Source organism: Papaver somniferum, chromosome 5 (assembly GCF_003573695.1).
Source record: "Papaver somniferum cultivar HN1 chromosome 5, ASM357369v1, whole genome shotgun sequence".
NCBI lineage: Eukaryota > Viridiplantae > Streptophyta > Magnoliopsida > Ranunculales > Papaveraceae > Papaver > Papaver somniferum.
The window spans coordinates 130,181,021-130,196,579 of record NC_039362.1 but is presented as its reverse complement, the minus strand read 5'-3'; the positions used below and the strand labels follow the sequence as shown (position 1 = coordinate 130,196,579).

The 15,559-nt window shown below is 37.6% G+C and overlaps 1 long non-coding RNA gene across 1 annotated transcript; it reads left to right on the top strand.

Annotated features, from left to right (window-relative positions):
• The first annotated feature begins 7,447 nt into the window (after positions 1 to 7,447).
• On the top strand, positions 7,448 to 9,159 carry LOC113277803. Its single transcript, XR_003325145.1, has 3 exons — positions 7,448 to 8,157; positions 8,385 to 8,687; positions 8,817 to 9,159. It is a non-coding gene; the product is annotated as an uncharacterized LOC113277803 (long non-coding RNA).
• Positions 9,160 to 15,559: the final 6,400 nt, after the last annotated feature.

Below are 15,559 nucleotides of genomic sequence, written 5' to 3'. Positions count from 1 at the left end.
ACCCATATTCTGTATTTTCATTGTTTTCAAGAATAAATATTTTTATTAATTAATTTTGCATTTTTAGGTACCAAATAAAGTTTGGATGAATAGCGGAGCGGAAAAGAGCAGAAAAGTAGTGAAAAGCCGGGAGGAATTACGCAAGGAAGCCGCGAAGAATGTTGTGCACAAGATCAAAAGGCTAGAAATGGGCTTGAAGAGGAAGAATTGTTCTTAAAGAAGATATGTGCTTGGCATACCCAAGGCCCAAAACCCTCACCCAAATCCATTTCCTATATCCATACCCGTTTCCCTTTCTAGCCGTCAGATTGGATCATCTCAGCATCCTACGGTCGCAGCATCGTCAGTACATCAAAGTCTGAAGATCCTGTCTAACACTACAGCACCTAACTCCATCTTGCGCCGTTAGTTTCGTTGTTTTTTTGCATCTAACGGTCGCTCGTAATCTGTCTCCATTTGGCCGTTAGATCCGTCTCAGAAGATATCATCCCACGGCTCGTCTTTGCGAAACATCAAAAATCCTTATCCTCGCTCAACACCCTAGCACCTAGGTCTATTACACCCAAACAAACCCTAAGCTATCTTCCCATCGACCAACTCCATCTTCTTCCCCCTCTTCTTCACTGCAACAGCCTCTCCATCGCCTGCTCCACCACTGCCCCGCTCAACCACCACCTCAACCACCACCATCTCCTCTCAAATAAACCAAACACCATAACCCATCTCCACTACCATCATTACCACCTATCTAGCCACCTAATTTCCCATTTTTATACACGTTTTTCTTCCAAAACCCTAACGTGTGAAAATTGGTAAATTAGGTTGAGTTAGATGGACAATTGGACGTAGCTAGAGCATCAGGAGAAGAATTGGAGGCATGGGTCGACATCTACCAGTGTCATCAGTGATTAGGTAAATTTTAATAGAAATTTTTATAAGAACCCTAATTCCATAAATTGGGGATTTTTGGGGGAAATTGATTGTACGTATAATTAGAAGCATGGGTCACGTATTAGGGTTGTTATCAGTGTGTTAGGTGAGTGACTTTTGGATTCTTGGGCAAACTCTAATTTCACTGATTTGGGGGATTTTTTGGATTTTGCTTATATGTATAAATAGATGATGTGGGATGTTTGTATTGCATGCCTGGACTAGCCAGTGCTTCACCCAAGAGGACTGGAATAGCCAGTGCCTCAAGGGTTAGTTTTTATTTTAAATGATGTTGTGCATTTCAATTATTTTTATCCTATCCATGCTTTGATCTTGTTGTGCTTGAATTGTCTAGGATTGAATATCCTTATAGGTTGTTAAAACACTAAGCAAGCTTCTCTGCGGGTAGTTGCAGTGTGAGAGCCCCAACTATCACAAGGTTTAGAATTCATCTTAGTGCCTTTAGCCTCCTTTCTAGACCAACCCTTAGATGAACAGCCGGCTTTGAACCGCAACTGTCATCTAGTTATTCAGAAATCCTAGAAGCTGACTGATAACTAACAAGGGACAAGAACATAGCTGGAGGACCTTCCTTTGTTTCTTTATCACTGCCCTTGGCTCACAGCCTTGGTTTATTTATCTTTGTTTCAATGTTTCTTATTCACTGCCACTGAATTTCACTTTCTTTGTTCTCTGTCACTGTTACCTCATTGCTTTAGTTACTGCCTTGTTAATTTAGATAACTAGCTTAAAAACTTCAACTATACACCCTAGTCTCTGTGGTTCGACCCTGCCTTGCACACTCACTACAACAGACCCTGTGCACTTGCAGGTATCATTTCTGTGACTTTTTTAGAGAGCCACCAACTGCATTGTGATCTATCAAAAGAAGTATGGTTTGTTGTGCTTGGTATTCGCATTCAAACAAACATAAATATTGTGGATTGGTTCTGCTGTTAGTTTGACAAGCTTTTAGCTCATCAGATTCAAGAAGAGCAGCTATGCGAGATAGCTATTGTTACATGGTGCATTTGGTATGCCAGGTGTGATAGTGTTTAAGGGGTTAAAAATTAGTCCGGACTCCATCATTCTCAGAAGCAAGAAAGAGATTGAGCAACTCAGGAGGAAAACTCCTACTTATACGACAATTATCTCTAAACCAAAAATGACGAATCTTCATTGGAGTCCTCCTATTATGGGCTCTTACAAAGTTAATGTTGATGGGTCTTCTAATTATTCTAATAAAACAGGCGGCATTCGACTAATAATTCGTGATTTTACAGGTACACATAGGGGGTCTAAATGCATTTTCTTAGGAGCAACTTTGAGTCCGGAACAAGTAGAATGCAGAGGATTGTGGGTGGCAACTCAATGGGGCAAAGACATGAAACTGGAAAGAGTGGACTTTGAACTGGACTCACAACTTGTAGCTGACGCAGTGAATAAAGGAATTTTCAACATATATTGGAGAATTCACAATATGATTCTTTATATCTTTTTAGAAATAATGATTCTTGGCATTGTAGTTATGTGCCCAAAAAGAAAAACAAAGTTGCAGAAAACCCCACTTAGGGTGCAGTCTCGTAACCATAAACCTTATAGGTAAAAGGGATAAGAGGCTGCGAAAAAAACTGGTTGTTGTTAAGACGGGATGGGAGGAGCTAACCTTGTATGGTAGAAGTACGCCTCCTTGAAGGAGAAACCAGGGGGAGATAAGGGAGGCACCCTCCATTAGGGAGATGATAAGTGTCTTAAGACGCAAATGTCATGAGGCTTTTTACTCGCAAGGGTATTAAGGCTTGTCATATTTGTGCAACAATCCTGAAGAGGCAATAATACAAAAGAAAAAAATAGGACGAGATCAATGGGTTTTCGCATGAAAGTGCGAAGACGTCCTGCGATTTCGTCGCAAGACGGAAATGTCATGGGGTTTTATTTTCGCAAGAATATTTGGGCCTGTCATATTGTCGCAACATTCCTGAAGATGCCATAATACAAAAGAAAAAGTTAAGGCAAGATCAATGGGTTCTTGCATGAAAGTGCAAGAACGTCCTGCGATTTTGTCGCAATGACAAGAGGTGGCATAATAAGACCTTTAATTAGGAAGGAAAAATAAAACCACATGACAAAAAAAAAAATTTATAAGTATTCATAACAGATCATTTCTCGCAAGAAAGATAATGAGAGGCAAGTATGGGAATCAGTAAACAAGAGGCATTATCTTTCTCACCAGCAAAATACTAAAAGGGAAAATTGATTCCAAAGTTGGTTGAAGAATATTATTCGCAAAAAATAATAAAGATGAGACAATTCAAGAAGATATAACTAGATAAGAAGCTCATGCTTCAGTATTAATTCCAGTAGAAGGAGATAATAAACGTTCTTCGCCAATGTTCTTATTATCGCCAACCTCTCCTTCATTTCGATTCTTATCTTCACTAACAATAATTCCTCTGAGAGGAACTTCTTTTTCGCCGCCACCTTGATTATCGCCAGCAATTACTTCTTCAGCAGAGATTTCGTTTTCGTTTTCATCTTGATTAGCACCAGCAGTTGCTTCCTTAGAAGGAATCTCTTCTCCATCTTCCAAAAGACTATTCTCTTCACCACTTTCATAATCATAATCACTGTCAGCAGGAAGAGGAACTTCATCATCATCTACTTCCAAAGGTTCGATTGATGTAGGAGGAAGAGATTTGGACAATAAAATATCATTTACAAGGACTTCAGCCCGGAGATGAACTTGACGAAGAAGTGCTCTCTGATGATTCCTATCTTGAATATCCTTAAAGTAAGCAAGATGATCAAGTCTTCTTTCTGCTCGGTCGCGAGAACCAGTAAGGACAGAGACGAGTAGTGCATTTTCTTTGCGAATTTTGGCATATTTAGCCTCCAAAATAGAAATGGAGGAATGAAGATTTTTCTCAGACTCTGCGAAAAGTAGAATACAAAATTTCAGTAAGATGAAGAACTCAAAAAGATATGACAAAGAAAAGATAGTTCAGGCAGTCAAACTATTATGACTACCTTCCTTTTGCGAAATAAGATGTTGAATCAAGGTCAGACAACTATTCTCCCAACGGTCCATCGCATCATCAAATTTATCTACAACTAAACCTTTAAGTCGAGACTGAAGATTTTTCTCTTTAGAAATAAGAAAGGCATTTTTCTTCGCAAGAGAAGAATAAGATTCTTCTAATTTGGAATATTGTTCTTTAAGTTGATTCTCCTTTACACTTAAAGTTATTCTACCTTAAATGAGTGTATCTCTTTCAGCGATAGATGACTCTGTTACTTCTTTAAGTTCATTTCTCAAAGAGCGAAGAGATTGCTCTTGGTCATCACATACTTTCTGAAGGATGCTAAGTTATTGCGAAGATATCACCATCTTATTTAAACAAATTCGTTTCTCTTGAGATAGAGTTTTATTCTCATATGATAAAGATTCCATCCCAAGATTAGCTTTAGTTAAAGAATAAGAGAGGCGAGATATTTCATTACTTAATAAATCTTGCCTCCGAACTAATTGGGTATTTTCATTGGTAAGATTATTTATATGATCAACAGAGTATGAATAGAGGTTATCTAATTGGTTATATTGATCCATCAAAATCTCTTTATCAACACGGGCTTCTTCAACAACAGATTCAAATTGATATCTCTCCATTATTCGTTTCTGGTTTAAGGCTTAACATGCGAAAGAGGGATTTCAAGAATAATTAAATATGGAAAGGATAAAATTATTAGAAAGGCAAATTGAAGATATAGATAAGGAAATCATACCTCTCAGTTCATCATTCTTCTTGCGAAGATTGTCGCGATCCAGCGAAACATTATGAAGCTTTTGATTTTCGAGACGAAGAGCATTACACTCTTTTTCCAAAGTTGTTTGCGAAGCAGCTCTGTCAGAGCCAAAATACTTACTCAGAATTTCGCAAATACCAGACTTGACAGGATCAATGGGAGACTTCTTGCCATCATCCATGACCTCAGAAAAAACTTTGAAAGCAATATCTATTCCTTCCACGGTTTCTTTCGAAAAGGGAAGAGGCTCAGATAGAGAGCTGGCAATGATAGAAGGTTGAGAAACATTATCAATAGGAGGAGAAGAAGTTTCATTCACAGAAGGATTAATAAGGGGGTTTTCAATTATTGAAAGGTCAGTTGAAGAAATGAAATCTGAGACAGATTTTTCGCGAATTGGAGATAATGGTTTAACTTGCGAAGATGTTGCAGGAGATTTAGAAGAGATAAATAAGTGGAATGGAACAGAGGTTTCAACGGTTTTAAGGTGGCGAGATTTTTTGAGAGGTTTGTTGGCATCCTTATCACCCTACGAATTACAATCCAGATAAGAAACAGAGGCCACAATATTGTTATTAGAAAAGAATAATGTTTCTCACTACCTTCTGATTCGCAGACTTTCTTTTGTTTACAACAATCTTTTGCTGCGATTTGGGAATATTAGGGTTCTGAACCGTAAATTTGGTGTTAGAGGCGTTTTTGCTGAAATAACAACAGTATGGGAATCACATAAGCATCATCATCAAATAAAGCAGTAAGCAAGATCAATTTCAGCAAAACCCATAAGAAAGAAAAAAGAAAACTAACCTCGACGAATCCATGGAAAACACCAGCAGTAGGATTAATTCGTAAAAATTAAGAAAGTTACGAACTGTGAAGATCTTCAGAGGGAACAATATGGAGATGAAGAAGAAAATAAAAAGAGTAAAAGAAGAAGAAAGAAGAAAAGTTGCAATGGCAGAATTTACAGAAGAACAATAGAGTTGCAGAGATGAGAGAATAAAAAGAGAAGAGAAAGTAAAAATAAAATGGAAAGAAGATTAAGAAGAATATATAGAGAGAGGATTTTCTACTCGAAGAAATAAACACCATTAATACGAAAAGATGTGAGGGGTTAAAAAGCAGCGGTTACAGAAGACGTGTCAAGAAATAGATGGAGGAAAGGATACGTGTGATAAATGCATAATATGAAGAGATGAACAGTTGCGGCATTTCTCACATCGTTCTCTACTTCGCAGAGAAGATATGAGAAGAGGCAAGATGTAGGATCAGAATCTCGCAGCAATAATGTCTCAGCGAAATTATCAACAACACAACACAACACAACAGCGTCGCAGAACAATTTCAAAAATGACATAATAAACGACGTCAGCTAAAATCATGAGAAAAATGTAATGGTCCTGCGAAAATTAGAGAGTTTGCGAGAATAACATTTGTAAGTATGCAAGAATGTCGCAAGACATATCCGAAAATAAAGGACAGATTAGCTGTCATCCACTATGTAATTCCCTATAAATAGCCGCTCAGTTGTAAAGGAAAGGGATAAATCTTTTTCTGGGGGAGAAGCAAGTAAATAGGAGAGAGAAAATCTAGAGCAGTGGTTATTCTTGATTCCTTTATCTTTTCTTGTAAGATTGTTCAAAGATTCATCAATAAAATTAAGATTGTTAACCTAAAATGAGTTGAATGTTAATGAAATCTTGTGAGGGGCGTAGTGTAGGATTTCCTGCAACTACACATACATCTTAGCTAAGTTTGCTAGAGTTTCTTCTTTAAGAAGTGTTTGGTTATTATCTACTTCTGAAAATATATTATTTCAGTTATAACAATTTTTACATTTGCAGTCTGCTGACTGCTTTCATTAGAGGTACTACTATCCTTACTATCAACCAAAATAAATTTGGATAAGAAGCTTGGCATTTGCTCATTTCATGTCATGAAAATAGAAAATTTTCTCGCTTCCATTGCCAATTTGTCTGCCATCTGATTTCCACTTCTCCTTGTGAGCTTGAAACCCAAAAAAATTTCACACCTTTTCTAAATATTCATTGCTTCCTTGACAGTATCCTGATTCTGCCAGACCATTGGAGGCACATCAAGATGGAGCAAAGACTTATAAGCTACGGGTTCAAACCAATTTTTTCTTCAAGTCGGCCCTATAGACCCCACTTGCACCCTCTGCCAAAAACTAAAGCTCAAGTAACATTAAGGACTCGACGTGCAATTTTTGATTTGCCACCAAAATCCTATTTCTTTCAGTCCCGCCCAAAAATTAGCAATTGGAATAAGGTTACAATGTATCTGATATTGCGGATCCTCAACCAGAGATTGTCAAGTGAGAAGAGCCAGTATCTCCCCTCCTTTAAAACACTAAGTCATGTGAGTTCTCACATCGCACGGTGAGTTTGACACCTCCCTCAAATTAAATTAGATAAAAGTTTTCACACATAGCAATTCTGGAGAGGACAAGTGGCGGAACTCTATTGGTCGGTGCATTAAAATTTGAATTACACTTCGTATAGCAAAAACGTGGGTATACAACACTTATGTGTAGATTTACACCTGACTAATAACTTACACTTAGTTTACACCTAAAACTTAACTGTACGTTATTGACGACAGTTAAGTGTACATTACACCCGTAAGAAATCTGGGAAATCTAACATATTAGGGTCCTCCTACCTATTTTTATGATCGAACAAAAACAGCTGCGGTGCTTTTTGTTCTTAAACAAGCCATGGTTCTTCCCGTGATTTTCTTATTCTCCAGTGGATTTAGGGTTTCAATTTATTGTGGGTCCGAATATTTTCAATTATTCTTTCCTCCAATTACTTAACTTTTTTAATCGAGAAGTCTGAAGAAGGGGAGTTACAAATGATGGGTTGGTTGATTAAAAAAAGGAGGAAATTTGGTTTCGTTATTTGACTGTGGTGATAAATGGCGTAAATTGATTGATGGTTGATTTGAGTTCTGTGATGAATTAGGATTAAATATGGGTTTATGTCAATTTGATTGTTGTGCAGGGAAGGAGTTGTAATGCCTCAAAAATCAGAACCAACAGAGTACACATGCGGTGTTTGCTAAAATGGCTAAATGAATTGATTAGTTTTTATGCTACTCTACTGTTGTTGCCGATTGAGTGAGGGGTTTAATGGGTTCTGGTGGTGTTAAATTTTGGCAGAGAGTATGCTCCAGATTGCATCCGAGAGTTCTGCGAGGAGTATGAGTTCAGATGAGTGGGTATCTGTGGTGTTTATGTAGCTGATTGGTGTTGGTGGTTACTGTCAGTAAGGTAGGCGGCCAAAATATATTTGTGATCTGTGTTATTGTGTCTTACTACCTGATGCTCTTTTAAATGTAAGAGAAAATGGTGCAGAATTCCCGAGATAGGAAGACTTTCCGGAAGTAAAAGCAGAATTTTAGGTAATTTAATGATATCTCATATTGCTTTGCATAGCAAGTTCAAATCACTTTCTAATCCTTATAAATTTATTACATGTGCTTTGTTAAATTTGAAGTTTCTGCCATTTTGGTGTCATAGTTTATCGACTGGTGCACAGCTATAGGTGTAAACAATCATCATGCCCCAAATTGTTTTCTTGAAGTCGATGTATCTGCATTGAGTAAGTTGGTGTTTTCTGGTCATGCAGATGATTGAGTAAGTACGAGGAAGAAGAAATATAAGAGTACCTACATTTTCAGGAGCAGATGTTAATAAATAAAAATATTTGGGAAGCACATCGGCCTACACCACCTAATGGTTTTGTCAAAGTTAACTTACATCTAGGTATTGCCTCATTTCTTCATGACCAGACAAGGAATAGGTACGAGGTTAAAGGAGAAAGATTCGGGTCAGCTAGCACCAGAGGTCGAATACACAGCTCTAAAAAGGGTATACAATAGATAACAGTACTTGAAATTCCTGACATCCACATGTACAAGTTTTACTACAGGTTGGGGAGAAAAAAACTGACATTCATTTATTATTTTTAAAGAACAATAAGCAGGTCTATCTCCTATGACTTATGAGCAGATATCGTTTCGTTCTTTTAACGTGTACTTACTAGTTTTTTTTTTTGCAGGCATTCAATGAGAAGAAATGGAGAAGTTTAATAGTGAAAGGCATCCTTTTTAGCATATGCCTAAATACAGGAAAAGGAAGCCCTAATTACCCACTTCCAGATCTCTAGCTTGATGAATGAAGATGTACCAAGTGACACAAATCCACTCGAGTTCAAGCTGCTGGTGGCTTGGGTACGTCAACATTTATATCTTCTTTCACATTAGAAGATTAATATCATTTTTATTGGCCGACTGTTAAGGAGGCCTTCTATGTGATGAGGATATGTAGTGTTTGTCGGTCGCAACAAATGTACAGAAAAAATGAAATTGTTTTTTTTGAAGGAAAATTTCTTGTTTGGTCCTAGGCCCATATAGTTATTTATAGTAGGGTCCAACCGGATCTTTTTTTTATCCGGAGGTCCAAAATTAATTAAAACATGGAAATGTCCATAATACCCATTACTACCAAACGTGTGTGTCTACACTGCTTACAAATTTGAGTACATATCTGGTACACTGCTTACAAATCTGAGTACATATCTGCTACACTATGTACAAATCTAAGTATGTATCTGCCTCACTGCTTACATATAGAGTATGTATCCGTTGGACATATTGAACCTGTAAATGTGACCAGAATATAACTGTATTAAAACACAGCAACAAAACTAGCATCTATTTCAGTATTTCGCATACGTACTCATGGATCAAACCAAAATAAAGTGGCAAAACTATGAATAAAACAGAATTAAAAGAAGTTTTTATCAGTACAACATATATGTACCGCGGATTCATAAACTAAAAACTCAATTACATGTCAAGAAGTGATGAATCCATGAATATAACCGAATCAAAGCACATAATTCAGTATTTCACATACGAACTCATGGATCAAACCAAAAAAAGTGGCAAAACTCTGAATAAAACAGAATCAGAAGAAGTTTCAACCAGTACAACATATATGTACTCCTGGATCAAACCAAAAAAATAAGAGAAAACCTATAGATTCATAGTAAACAAAAAAAGAAAACAGTACGTATATGTTACCCGAGGACTATGGCATCACTCAATCTGCTGGCCCCGCTAAACTACATTTTGCACAAACGAAAAAAGGATATTAAGATCACATCTTCTTAGGTAAGGAAAGATGGTCCAGATGTAATTTAATGATTGATCACATTGGTGGGTGTAACTGATCTCGAACAAGTCTTTTCCCAGAAATAGACGAGATTACAAATATTCAAAAGTGTAAATGCATGATTCTGTTACAAATTACAAATTTAAATTAAGACAGACAAACTAGATTTACCTTTTGCGGAGTATTATTCTTTCCAAAAGCCATATCCTGTAGTATGCGGGCAGTCACCTGAATTATCAACAAGGTCACTATCAGCTATAACAACTAAAAAATTTAGGTAAATACTAAATATCATTCAGATGAGAATACACTGGTGACAACTTGGAGTCCGAGATACATCAACTGGAAAACGATGATCGAGCAAATTGCAAGTTAATTTCTAAACACGGATTTTATCAAAAGGCTGTATGAATAGAGACAAATTGACTCTTAACAAGTTCCATAAGTGAAGAACTGCAAATGCACAAAGGTGTCGTGTATTTCTTAACTAGTTTATCCAGAATAGCAAGGATTACCTTGCCACTATTGATAGACACATTTTTGTGTCTAATTTGATCTCAATACTATATATTGTTGGCACTCGATTTTGTACTAATTTTGTTATTTTATGTATTTGTAGGTATTTTTGGAAATAAATATTTTTGGAAAATTCGGCTCGAAAAGTTGATTTTGGCACCCGGAGGACAAGTGTTATTCGGACTCTCGCTTTTGGATAAGGGGTAACCTAATTACTAAGGGGCACCCCCAGGTCACCCCAAGGAAGATGCTATTCGCACCCCAGTTCAGGATAGGGGGACACCCTTTCTTCTTCGTTTAAAAACTGAAAATTGGCGGGAAACGAAGAACAGTTCTGCATGATGTTTGATCGAGAAAATGAAGAAGTTGGAATGCGATTCAATCGCTGAAAATTGGCATAAAGATGTGATATGACATAGGGAAGACATTTTGGGCATCGAATTTGATCGACATTGGCTGGAAAGCTCGTTTTGATTCACGAGCTCAAAACAGAGCAACGTGAACTGAACACGAGCTCAATCGTGTTTCTGCTATGCATGGAGTGATGTGGAGGCGCGGGAAAGCTTCTGAGGCGTGGAGAAGATGATTAGGAGCGTACATGGAGTGAGTTAACGTGTGGAGAATCTAAATTTGGTAATTATTCCTATTTCTGGGCAGCGAGCAATTAGAGGATTAATGGGAAATTATACGCATTGATGTTAGTATTTTTGGGCTCCAAAACACTATAAATACTAGCCTAATTCGTCGAAAAGAGGTTAGCAAGTCATTGGGAGAGAGTTAGAGCCGAGAGAATCGAAAGAAGAGGTCGACATCAAAAGAAGTTCTGTTGCTGCTCAACCAAGAACACGAAGAATATTTACAGTCCAGGAAAGTCGTTGATTAGTGTCGCATATTTGCGACAATTCTCAGTTCCTTTCCCGCGTCTTCACAACAGTGCTTACAACACTTCAGTTGTGTCGTTCTTCCTTGACGCTTCTTGTGTGTCGCAACGGACGGTCTTAAAATCGATTTTCCTATTATTTCATCATTTGTAATCAACTTGTGAGCATCAATAAAATCTTTTGAGTATTTTTCCAACATGATGAGAGGCTAAATTCTTGGTAATTGAGGCAATGGAGGATCTATTCACTCATGTTTGATTGGTAATATTTTTATTTATAATTTCGTTAATTATTTATTTGTTTAATTCACTTGGATAAATATATAAAAAAAAAGATAAAATGGTTTTCTTTATTATTTGTGAATCAGTTGATGTTTTATGCTTAGAATAATTCTTTGATAAATCATGCTTAAGGATTACAACTTAATATTTGGACACCTTTTAAATTAAAAAGTGATTTAATAAGAAAAAGATTTAATAATAATTTCTGAAATATTATTTATAACCAATCAACTTGAAGTGGTAGTGAATCCTGAGCCTTAATCCTTCTAAAATCTTGACATTACTATTAAAAAAAATTAATTTCCTTCATTTATTTATTTATTTAAATCTAAAAAAAGTTACCTTCACAAGTTCGAAAAGAACCCTTTTACCACTATCTACAACAACTTTTGAAAATACATCAAATTTTTGGCGCCGCCGACGCGGACCTGTGCTTAGGTAGAATTTTTTTTAGGTTTATTATTTTTTTTTCCTTTTTACGTTTCTTTTTGTCTTTGATTTGCAGGTTCGAAGTGGAGTACTAAGGACCTTGGAAGGAAAAGCTTAAAGCGAAGGAGCGAAAGAGAATTTTTTTTTTTTTATATATAGAAAAGAGAGAAAAAAAAGAGAGATTTTTATATTTTTTTTAGGTTATTTTTCTTTTTCTTTTGCACTTTACTTTATTTGGACTGGACTCTTGGACTTTATTATTTTTTTAAACCCTACGGAAGGGTAGTTAAATACAAACTGTGTGCAGGGAAGGACGGTGATTACAATATCACCTCGGCCCCTCGGGTTCACACGGCATAGGAGTCGTGGCCCGAGTCGACGACAACGGTTCATCGCCCGCTGGTACGGAGGTAACTTCTAAACACCCGTGAATCTCCTGCAAGCGGTTACTGTATTCCTTAAGGTGATCATTGATTGAGGAAGAATTTGGACTGTCTTTATTTTCCTAGTAAAGGGCAAGGCCTGGCCTAAACAAGATAAGGGTTCGGATTTCATCACCGCTCCCTTCTTGCCCGCTTTAGGAGAACAAAACCTAACGCGAACCCAAGCTTTAAAATCTGATTAGAAAGAGACCTATAGGGTATCGAGCTTGTTAGGAAAAATTTTCGAAGGATATTGGTTATTCTTTTAGCATACTTCGAAGTTCATGACGGTTTCTGTGAGTTGAATGCGTGACTGCGCCGCCTTGTACTGCGGTGAGGCCTTGGGTATCAAAGCTCCACTAAGCTTCCCTCGCCTCGATTCAACTTACTTTGACTCGGATTGATTCCAGAGGGGTTTGCTTAAATTGTAACGAATTCCCTTCGAGATAGAAGCTGGTCTAGAAACAATCTAAGTGAGCCATCATGCTTGTTGTTTGCTAGAAATCTCTAGGTTTGTTGTGGTAAAGTCGAGTCAGCCTGCTGTGTGATTGCTAGAACCTTCCTGTTAGGATTTTTATTTCTTTTTGATTTTTTTAGTGTATGCCCGATTTTGTTAATAGGGCTTGGAAAAGAGATACTCTAGGTCGATTGATTAGCGAAAAACCTAGTAGTTCTTCTGATTTAAGCAGGGAGCTCGAAGATTGTTCTTTTGAGAGCCCTGTTTTTGGAAACTTCAGTTTTGAGAATCTGTCTCTTCGTGAAAATATACCCCTAGTACTTCTGTTGTGCCAGCGATGGCAACTTTGAAAGATTACATGTTCCCAACTAGGACCAACCGAGCTTCGTGCATTAAATTGCCAGCCACTACGGCTAATTTCGAGATAAAACCTAGTATTCTTCAGATGATCCCTATATTCTTAGGAAAAGATGATGAGAACCCTTATTTCCATATTAGGGACTTTGAGGAAATTTGTGGGACAATTAGAATAAAAGACCTTACTGATGAAGTCTTGAAACTTAAGATGTTTCCCTTTTCCTTGAGAGATAAAGCCAAGACCTGGCTGAACAACCTACCATCTGAATCCATTGAAACATGGCAGGAACTTATTGCCGCTTTCTATATGAAATTCTACCCTAAGCATAAAACTGCAGCTGTTAGGCAGACAATTAGTGCTAGTGTGCAACAAGAGGGAGAGTCTCTTTATAGATTTTTAGAGAGATTCAATGATCTCCTATCTCAGTGTCCTCACCATGGATTTGATAAGATGAAACTCGTACAAATTATTTATGATGGTTTAGACTATTCGACCAAAGCCATGGTTGAGTCTATGTGCGCTGGTGAGTTCACTAGTAAAAGTGCTGATGATGCTTTTACCTTCTTAGAAGTTATCGCTGAAAAATCCCAACAGTGGGAATCTTGTGTTGAACCCCCTAAAAGACTCTTGGTCAATAGAAGTAGCACCAATGTGGTAGATACGAGTTTTGGTCTGATGCTAAGTTTGCTGCTTTGTCTAGAAGGTTAGAAGCTTTGGAAATGGGTCAGTCTAAAAATAGGTCCCTTGTTGAACCTAATAGAGCCTCTCAAGTCTCTAGTTGTGGAATAGAGCCCGATAATTCATTTTGGGAAGGTCAGGTTAGTGAAGAGCAAGCTCATGCTGTCTATAACAATGCTAGGTTTGAGAACCGTCAGAAGATTGACCCATACTCAGAGACCTACAATCCTGGTTGGAGAAACCATCCTAATTTTTCTTGGTCTAAGGGTCAGAATCAAGGACAGTCTAGTAATTCTCAGCCTCCCCCAGGATTTGGTTTTAAGAACTCTTCGGTCAAACTCAGTTTCAGAACACTTCCGAGAAAAAATCTCTGCCTTAGAGGAAAATCTCATAATGCTATCAAAGAACCACATGAGCTTTCAACAAGAAACTAGGCAAGAATTGAAGAATACTTCCCAAAGTCTTGCCGAATTAAAACTTCAAGTAGGACAAATAGCTAAGTTTAAGTGAGAGAGAAGATGGAAAGTTCCCTAGTCATACTGACCTAATCCCAAAGGGAGAAATCGTACAATCATGTGAATGCTGTCACAACCCTTAGGAGTGGAAAGAAAGTAGACAACAAGGTTGCCATGCCTGATAGTGAACATGTGTAGTTCACCCTGTCTGAACCAGAAATGAAGACTGATAGAGTCTCTAAAGAGACCAATGAGGGTCATTGAGTCTGATTTGTTCCCAGAGCCCCATTCCCACAACTGCTAGTTCCGACTAAGAGGGAGTCCAACTTTAATGATATATTGGAGGTTTTTAAGCAGGTTAATATCAACCTTCCATTATTAGATGCAATTAGGCAGATTCCCTCTTATGCCAAGTTCCTTAAGGACTTGTGTACGCGAAAGCGTAAGCTCAGTGTCCAGAAGAAAGCCTTCATAGCTAGTCATGTGAGTTCTATTATTCAGAATACCACTACTCCTAAGTATAAAGACCCCAGGGTCCCCTACCATTGCTTGTACAATAGGTAAGTACCGTGTTGAGAAAGCATTGCTTGACTTAGGAGCCAGTGTGAACTTACTGCCATACCATGTGTACCTTAAGCTAGGACTTGGTGAGATGAAACCTACACAGATGACACTTCAGTTAGCTGATAGGTCCGTTAAAATTCCTCGTGGTGTGATCGAGGATGTTCTCATAGAGGTCGACAAGTTTATATATCCGGTGGATTTTGTTATCCTAGATACCCAACCTATCCCTGACCCAGAGAACCAAATACCAGTGATTTTAGGTCGCCCGTTTTTAGCTACATCCAATGCGATCATTAACTGTCGAAATGGTATTATGAATTTGTCTTTTGGTAATATGACTATTGAGCTGAACATTTTTAATATTAGTAAGCTACCCTCTGAACTAGATGACTCGAATATAGAAGAGGTGAACATGATAGGAACATTAGTCGAGGAGTCATTACCAAACACTTTGTTAGAAGATCCATTAGAGAAATGCCTAGCTCACTTTGGGATTGATTTTGATGATGATAATGTGATTAATGAGGTGAATGCTTTGTTAGATTCAACCCCTTTGTTAGATACTAGTAATGGATGGAAACCTA